This window comes from Odontomachus brunneus, unplaced genomic scaffold, assembly GCF_010583005.1.
Source record: "Odontomachus brunneus isolate Ranch 3 - 2012 unplaced genomic scaffold, Obru_v1 Obru_scaffold_201, whole genome shotgun sequence".
Lineage (NCBI taxonomy): Eukaryota > Metazoa > Arthropoda > Insecta > Hymenoptera > Formicidae > Odontomachus > Odontomachus brunneus.
This window is the reverse complement of record NW_022639651.1, coordinates 155584-163818: the sequence shown is the minus strand read 5'-3', so window position 1 is coordinate 163818 and position 8235 is coordinate 155584.

Sequence of the window (8235 nt, the reverse complement as noted above, 5' to 3'; positions counted from 1 at the left end):
CGTTCGTTCGTTCGTTCGTTCGTTCGTTCGTTCGTTCGTTCGTTCGCTTACTCGCTCGCTCGTTCCTTCGTTCGTTCCTCCGTTCGTTCCTCGTTCGAGACCGCCGTTCCAGGTTGCTTGTCCGGCCTGTATGCGCTCCATCGCGTTCAGGGCTCCCACCAAGCGCGCGCGCGACCTAGCCTTCTTACCCGCCCACCTACTCTATCGAGCAATCCACAAATGCATTCTTTCCTTCTTCCCTTCTGTCTCTCTTCCTGACTCGCCCACCGTCTCCGTTCTTCCCATCGTCGTCTCACCGGCTAGGCAGCGGCGTATGCATCTCTCCTCTCTCGGTCTCTCTTCCTCTCCGTCTCCCTCTCACCCTCTCTTTTTTCCCTCCACGCTCTCTTTGCCTGCCCCCTTGTTCCCCTGTGCCCCTCTCGCGTTCATCCTCCCTCACCCTTCGTTCGTTCGTTCGTTCGTTCGTTCGTTCGTTCGTTCGTTCGTTCGTTCGTTCCGTCTTCTCACCGTATCTCTCTACGTCGAGTTTTAAAGAGTGTCGTGAAGCCGGGGCATGAGACGGGACAGTCAGCCGGGCCACGTAACTATGTGGTGCGCGCGTACGTGTGCCTTCCTTATACACACACATATACATACGTCGCTACAGATGCATCTCGTGATATACGTTTATGTTTGCGCGCGGGCGCGCTCGTCCTCCCCTGTATGTGTGTGTGGATGCGCGTACGTGTCCGAGGCATGGACCGGAGAAGTAGGGTCTCTCTGCCTCTCTTTCGACCCCCTCGTTCCTTCCTTCTCGTACCCCCCTTGTCTCTCGGTTCCTTCTACCTCTCGCCTCTCGTTTACCCTCTGTCCCTCCTCGCACAGCTCGTCCTTTCTCTCTTTCTTTCTCTCTGTGTCTGTATTTCCGTCTCTCTCTTTCTCTCTCTTCTTCTTCGACCCGCGAGTGCCCTTCCTCCCACTCGTCTTGTCCGGACGACCGGCGTTTCAACGTTAGACCTTACATACTTGGCATACCTACAAACGAACGCGTAAGTCCACGCCGACGTACTACACGTCGACGTGAGACATCAGGAGAAATCTGTCTAAAAAGTCCCGACTCGTCCTCAAGTTTGGCAGTCAATCTAATAACCATCCCATTCGCATAGGAAGATGTAGCCCTCTTTTATCGGTCGTCTTTATACTCAACGATCATCGCAGTCATCAGTTGATCCCATCACTTGGGTTGCTCGAAATAGTTTTAATCAGTCGGGATATCAGACGTACAAAGCTTCCCATTTTACGTACAAGGCCAATATTTCATTCGTCGTACATTATGTGTTGACTGACTGTCGAATACAGTATTTCTAAGATTCCTAATCGTTAGTTATAATAGTCAAACTCTATAACATTGTTAATTTGACGCCTGTCAAGAAGTCGCGGGATTATAATCGACTAGAAATTTATCTCATAATCCTGATCTAGTTGATTTCAATCAGTTATCTAGTTTGTATAAGGCGATTGTCTCAAGCTCTAATTAATAATCCTTGTTATTAATAAGGTAGCTGATTACCACACATTACCAGACTTATCAGGACCTGATAAACATTGTTTTATATAAACTAGGTTATTGATTGAAACCAACTCTGATCCGCGTCGAGACTCCCCTCTGTATCGCGACACAATCACGTATGATTACTCAAGAATGTCCAAACTTAAGGAGAAGCTTTCAAGTGCGCCAAGATTTATAAAGAGTATGCCGAGTTCTATTATATAAAAATCTCACGCCCACAAAAGAAAGAGTAATTAGTTGCGAAAGTTACGACGCGTTAATGGTGCTAACATTTCTTGCTAAATTTTTTTAAATACTATAATTCAACGGTGACAAAAGAGGGAGGAGACACGCGTTAATTCTGTGCAACTGATATAAAGTGTTTTAAAAGATGTAAAACGCTTTACGGATTAAACGATCTTGTTACCCTCCCTTCCATTTGCGTTCTTTTATTCATCAATGGGGGTCGTTCAGCATCGCTGGTCTAATATTTCGTATGTATGACGAGATTGTCGGACGGAGAATTTCTATAGAACGTCCGGAAAAAAGAGTTGGTGCTGGAGAGATCGCAACTGAATGCGTCTACTCTTCTGTTTTTAGATAAATAGTTTATTGTTAACTTTTACAAACGTACACGAAATAGTCACTCGTGCGCTTGCTGGCTCGTTAGCTTCTGGAACATTCCTTTTTTCCGGAAGCAAACTGCAACAGTGTTATTGAACCACATACCTTCACTGCTACCCAATTAGAAATGTGTTCCATAGTTCTGAGTCATTTAACTTTCGCAACTAATTGCTCTTTTTTTCATGGACATGAGATTTATATAATAGAACTCGGCATGCCCTTTATAAATCATGGCGCATTTGAAAGCTTCTCCTCAAGTTTGGACAATCTCGAGCGAATAATCATACGTGATTGTGCCGCGATACAGAGGGGAGTCTCGACGCGGATCAATTTTCACTCTAGCCTCCAGTCTGTCAAGGCTACGCAGGTCCTGCGACTATGAATCATCTTGCTACTTGTTCCATGTGTGCCTATTGTTCGGGGGATCGTATCATGAGCGTACTGGTCCAGATATCGCTCCCCTTCGCATCCACCATGTTCTTTTAAATAACATACATTAACACCACAATTCGCAAGTTTGACGTATGATACGGGTAATACTAACAAAATATCGAAACTGGATTTGACTTCGTAACATCTAACATCGACAACGAAATATCGACACATTGGAAACTAGAAAAAATCGGCGAGATCTGCCGGTAGATGGGGGAGGGGTAAAAAGATGATTAAAGTAATAATAATTTTTATTGTGAGCGACCTAAAATATAGATTACATATGGGTAGAAAAAAAATATAAAATGTTTTGAAAATTCGGTAGCACGACATGGCATGACAATGACACTACGACTGCTACGAGTGACAGCATCCAACTAGACGGACGAACGTGAATTTGGCAGCAACTTTACTAGTCGACATGGTAATGGTTCTTGCCCTTACGAGTGGTTCCTGTAGCACTCACGTTTATAAAAAAATATTTTTCGAAAAAAATTTGAATTTATTCAAAACAATATGTCATGTAAAAAATGTAATATAAAGCCTAAATTACTTCTTTTAATTTTAGTAAATTTGTTGCTGTATCGATACAACAACAAAATTTACATTATTGAAAAAAACGAAGAAATATTGTAGCAACAATTACAACAAAACTTGGTAATTTTAGATCATATAGAAATTATGGCCGAAAGTACATTTGTTTGAAAATGTTCTGCGCATCTGATCTTTTGCTACAGAATTATTGCAATTACTCTTCCTTATATCGAATATTCAGTAGATTATCAAATTTAGTATTTCCATAGTAATTTCTACTACAATGTCAGTACAGCTCAGCTTTCCACAAAAGCGTAAAATTAAGTATAATCTTAACCTTCTAGCCGTGCTCTGGGTCTTTTTTGGCTGAGAACAGTTTCAAAGTTCACACAGTTTAATATTCTAAATACAAATGTGATACTTCGCGACTTTTCGAGTTATTTTAGAAAAAGTCAATACATATTATACTAAATTACTTTATATAATGCTAAAATAAAAGATATAAAAAAATACGTATATCTCAATTAAATAGTGAGTTCTCACCACTGGATCTATTTAGACCGTGAATATGATCAAAGTATACTCGAAACGAACACGGTTAGAAGGTTAATGTAATTTTTACCACGCTTTATCCATTTATGTATAATGTCAGTTGAATGATCAGTTCGATACAGTACGTTTACTTTCCTAAGTGCAATGTAAAAATTACAAAATTTCCACCATCGATTTCCATTATCTCACGTCGTGACAATCGTGTAAGTCTATCTGGGCACCAGATGTTGCCTTACTCGCCGCTAACCGGCAGATAATAAGTAAACCGAGCCCAGGAGACATCCTCATTCGCAGTGTTTCGTAAACTTTAACAGCCTTATCGGCCGCGACTCGAACTTCCCCGGCTCACACACGCGTACACATAACGCACGCGTACGTATCCCATATGCAAACACGGGTCTCGCCGCATTCCGCCAATTCTTGGGCCTTATCGATAGTTTTCTAGACCGAGCCGATGGAGGAGGAGGAGGAGGCGAGCTTGTGCACCGCTCGCAGGAAAAACGCAGAATAGATCCACCTCGCCGTGATCTCGCGGGTTATACCTTCGCCGCCGCTCGTCGTCGTCGGCTCACCGTCGCGTCACCCTGGGCCCGTTCACGGGCCCGCGTAATATATGCTGCTATTCGACATTCACGGTGGTAAATATCGCGTCGTAATATCCGCGGATTCCCGGCGTGCCGTGGCCGGGGCCGTGTATGATGAAGCGTCTGTGTGCGTCGCGCGGATCGTATTACCGTAGGAGACAACGAATGGACGATGAACGTCGTACGACACGTCGTGGGGACGCAGCGCGTTTACGATTCTACAAATAATCTTTGTGTCCGCGGAGTTATCCTTACTTGTCTTTTTTTCTCCCTTCCTCTCTCTCTCTTATTCCCTCTCTTTACCTTCATTTCTACTTTATATCTCAACATTTACTTGCTTTTGTTTCTGTGTTTATATTTTCTTTTCTGTGTCATTATACGTTCGTTCGCGTTCGTTTCATTTTCTCTGTCATACGCAACGTTCTTAAATCGTTAATTCTAGAATGTCAGTATAAATACTCTCATCTATCCATATATCTATACATTTGTCTCTCCCCTCGTTCTCTCTTTCATGATGACCGTTTGATATTCGCGTTCGAATCTTCGCGTATCCACTTCGGCTTTTGCGCGATATGTACACGTTACTTTGTTATTTTCATTTTTTCTTTATTTCCTTTATATCGTATTCGAAAGTCTGCCCTTGTGGAGAACTTGTTGTTAGAGCCTGAAACGCAAACAAACGCCACGCTCAACCTTATTTATTCGTTCTTAGTAGCCCATGTCTTTGTTATCTGTAGGACCGCCGAATGGAGAGAAATGGGGATATGGAGTGTCATGGCTTGTGAGAAACACGGATGGCAACGCTTTTCTTCGCATTTCTTTCACGCACTCTTCGACAAACCCGGCTGATAGCAGCGCGGCAGCGAGAATGGCGTAAGGTAGGTCACTTATACGACTTTTGCCGCGGAGTAGTCGTACGGTCTCACGGAAATACGCTGTGTTACGAACACGTAAATTAAGAGGTTATAATAGCTGTCGCAGTATAGCTCGTTTGTAATTTTACTGTCCGAATCCCGTTTCGATTCTATTTCGGATGTGTTGATGTTCCCCTATGCATCTACCTCTCTCAAATCTACTGGCTTTAAGCCTAATCTACAACGTGCTCTTTACTTCTTACTCTTGCTCTCTATCTTTTTCTGATTAAAGGCTTAAGATTCAAGTCAGAAAGAGATAAAGAGAAAAAAACAGGAAACAAAGAATATATTGTACAATTCACGACCACCCGTCCATCCCTTTTATTTTGAAAAAGGATGATGCTAGGAAATTTGGAAAACATATTTCTTATAAAAGCTCGTCTGATGTTTCTGATGGTGCTATTTCCATGTTTGGACAACTTCCGGAAATTGGAGGCAACTTTAAAATTTTAAATGCTAACACAAAGCAGCATGGGTATCGCTGGATAGAGCGTGTAAAAAAAACGACTTTTACTTGAAACAAAATCTGATGTTATTTACCGTTAATGGAAAAAAAAACATTTGCAATTATTATAACGCTCAGTCTTCTTACTCGTGGAATGGATTGTGTGTGCTAAACATAAACATGAGTCAAACAACGCCCAACAACAAAAGAAGACATGCAACTGCGGATTGTAGAAGCCTGCCATTTTTTAAATCCTGTAGAAGTTCGAGAGACTGTCGACAGCGTGAGACAAAGAGTGGAAAGATGTCTTCATGAAGATGGCAGACACTTTGAACTTTATTAATTATTTAGAGTTTTTCAAACGTTAGTGTTTTGTAATACGTATTTTGATAATTACGAGTTATGTTTGGCACGCAATCCATAAGATTGAGCGTCATAACAATTGCAAGTGTTTCTTGTTTATTTCTCGTTAACAGTAAATAATATCAGATTTTGTTTCAAATAAAAGTTTCTTTTTACACGTTCTATCCAGCGTTCATGCTGATGTTGCTCTATGTTGCTATTTAAAATTTTAAATTTGCCTCCAATTTCTGGTATTTCCGGAAGTTATCCAAACATGGAAATACCATTATCAGAAGCTTCAGACAAGCTTTTATAAAAAACATGTTTTCCGTCATCCTTCTTCAAAATAAAGGGGATGGACGGGTGAACACCTTGTAGATTAGACTCTTTTTTTCTTTTTATCTCTTTCAGATTCAAACCTTAAGCCTTAACCCATTCAGATCTTATGTACATAATTTTGCATAACAACTTTGAAGCCTTGTAAAATTATGATTTTTTGTGAATTATTGCTCTGAATTTTCTGGGTGGACTCGGTAACTAATTCTTGTCGGTTTTAAATAAAAAAAAATGATGTTATCTATGATAAAAAATTATCAGTAACGGAAATTCATATTGGTGTTAACTCAAATTCATAACATGAGCGAAGATGGCAACAGGCAAGCATTTTTTTAATTTATATTTGAGTTATTTTATTGCATTTTTAAGTAATATATCTTTATAATTACTTAGTAATATAATTAAATAATATGTTTCTGTAAAAATGTAAACGCTGGTTCTATTAAATATATACACTTGAGACTCAATGTGCCTAATTGTGCCCATGCTGGAAAACTCGGAAAATTCCATAAATATTAATTTTTTTTATATTTTTATTATTATTAAATTCTCACCACTAATAACCAATGTGTAAATATTTTTTTATATTATGAGAAGTAAATCGGATCTGAAGGGGTTAAGAAGATCGAGAACAAGTAACAGGAAGCAAAAAGCATATTGTAAGTTAGGCTTCAGTCTCTGTATAACACCAAAACCGTGCTAATAACAAACAAGCACGCGAAACAAAACGCGGATTATTTTGTTCAAATCAGTTATGTATAGGAAGAAGAAACCAAACGTCGAATATATATATATGATAAAGAGTTCATCTCGTCCCGAGTCTCGCGCCAGATCGGCTCTCATAATCATTATTGATTGTATCAGTGTACAATAAGGTTATAAGTTATGATAGTTAAATACGAGTAATCGACTCTCCTTCTGGAAACTTCCAATCACGCGATGCTGGATTTTCCTCTTTAAAATTCAAACACGCTGATAGTTGTGCATGCGAGCGAGAGACTGAAAGACGCGGTGCATCTGACCTTTCGACGACAGTTTCCAATCTCCCGAGATAACAGCAGAAACAAATCTCACTTTTGCTTACAAAAGCTCAAGAGTTCCATGGAAACTCTTCCAAATGCATGTAAATTTAGGCTATCAAGAAAAGTATAAACAGCCTATAAATATCCTTCCTTAATATACTTAAACATCAGTTTGAAACGAAAAATCTTGTTTATAAAAATTTAAGTCTAAAATAATTTAAAATAGAAGAAACCGACCAATTAATGAAGTATTATCTAACGAGCAATACTGAACAAAAGAACGTCTCATTAGTTAAGTTATTGGGAGAGAATCGATACAGGAGCGATTATTATTTTTTTCTTTTAGTATTTGTAACCAAATTTATCCTTGTATATTATAATCATTGATAGCTAGTGCGCTAGAATCTTTTTTTTTTTCTTTTGAAATCTTGGTAATCCTTGGCTTTCTTGAAAGATATTCGAAATCTTGCGGCAAGATCTCATATTTGCGCAACGTGATTCTTTCGAGAGGCGTAGCTTCTGATTTCGTCTCGACGTGTATCTGAAAACGATTGAGATTCCGACAGCGATGCGTCCAGACAGACATTGTACAGACGTAATCGCTTCGCCAAGCAACGTCTCGCGTACCTATACGGTCAACACCGACAGATTCCTTGCTCTGCACTCTGACGTGACTCCGCTGCGTTTGGTCGCAGGTCACCTTGGCGTTAACCCGACACGTCATCGATCCTTTTCCCATAGCACGAAAGCGTGCTATAACGGTTGCTTATGTCAATTATCTCGCGAAGATATTCCGTAGCGCCTCGGGACCGGTAGTCAATGTTTTAATCTTCCAAGATAATAGTAGTGAGAACAATGTGTGTCAAAGGAACAATTCTATGTCTCCTTTTTCTGCTTTTTTTTTTTTTTTTTTTTTTTTTTT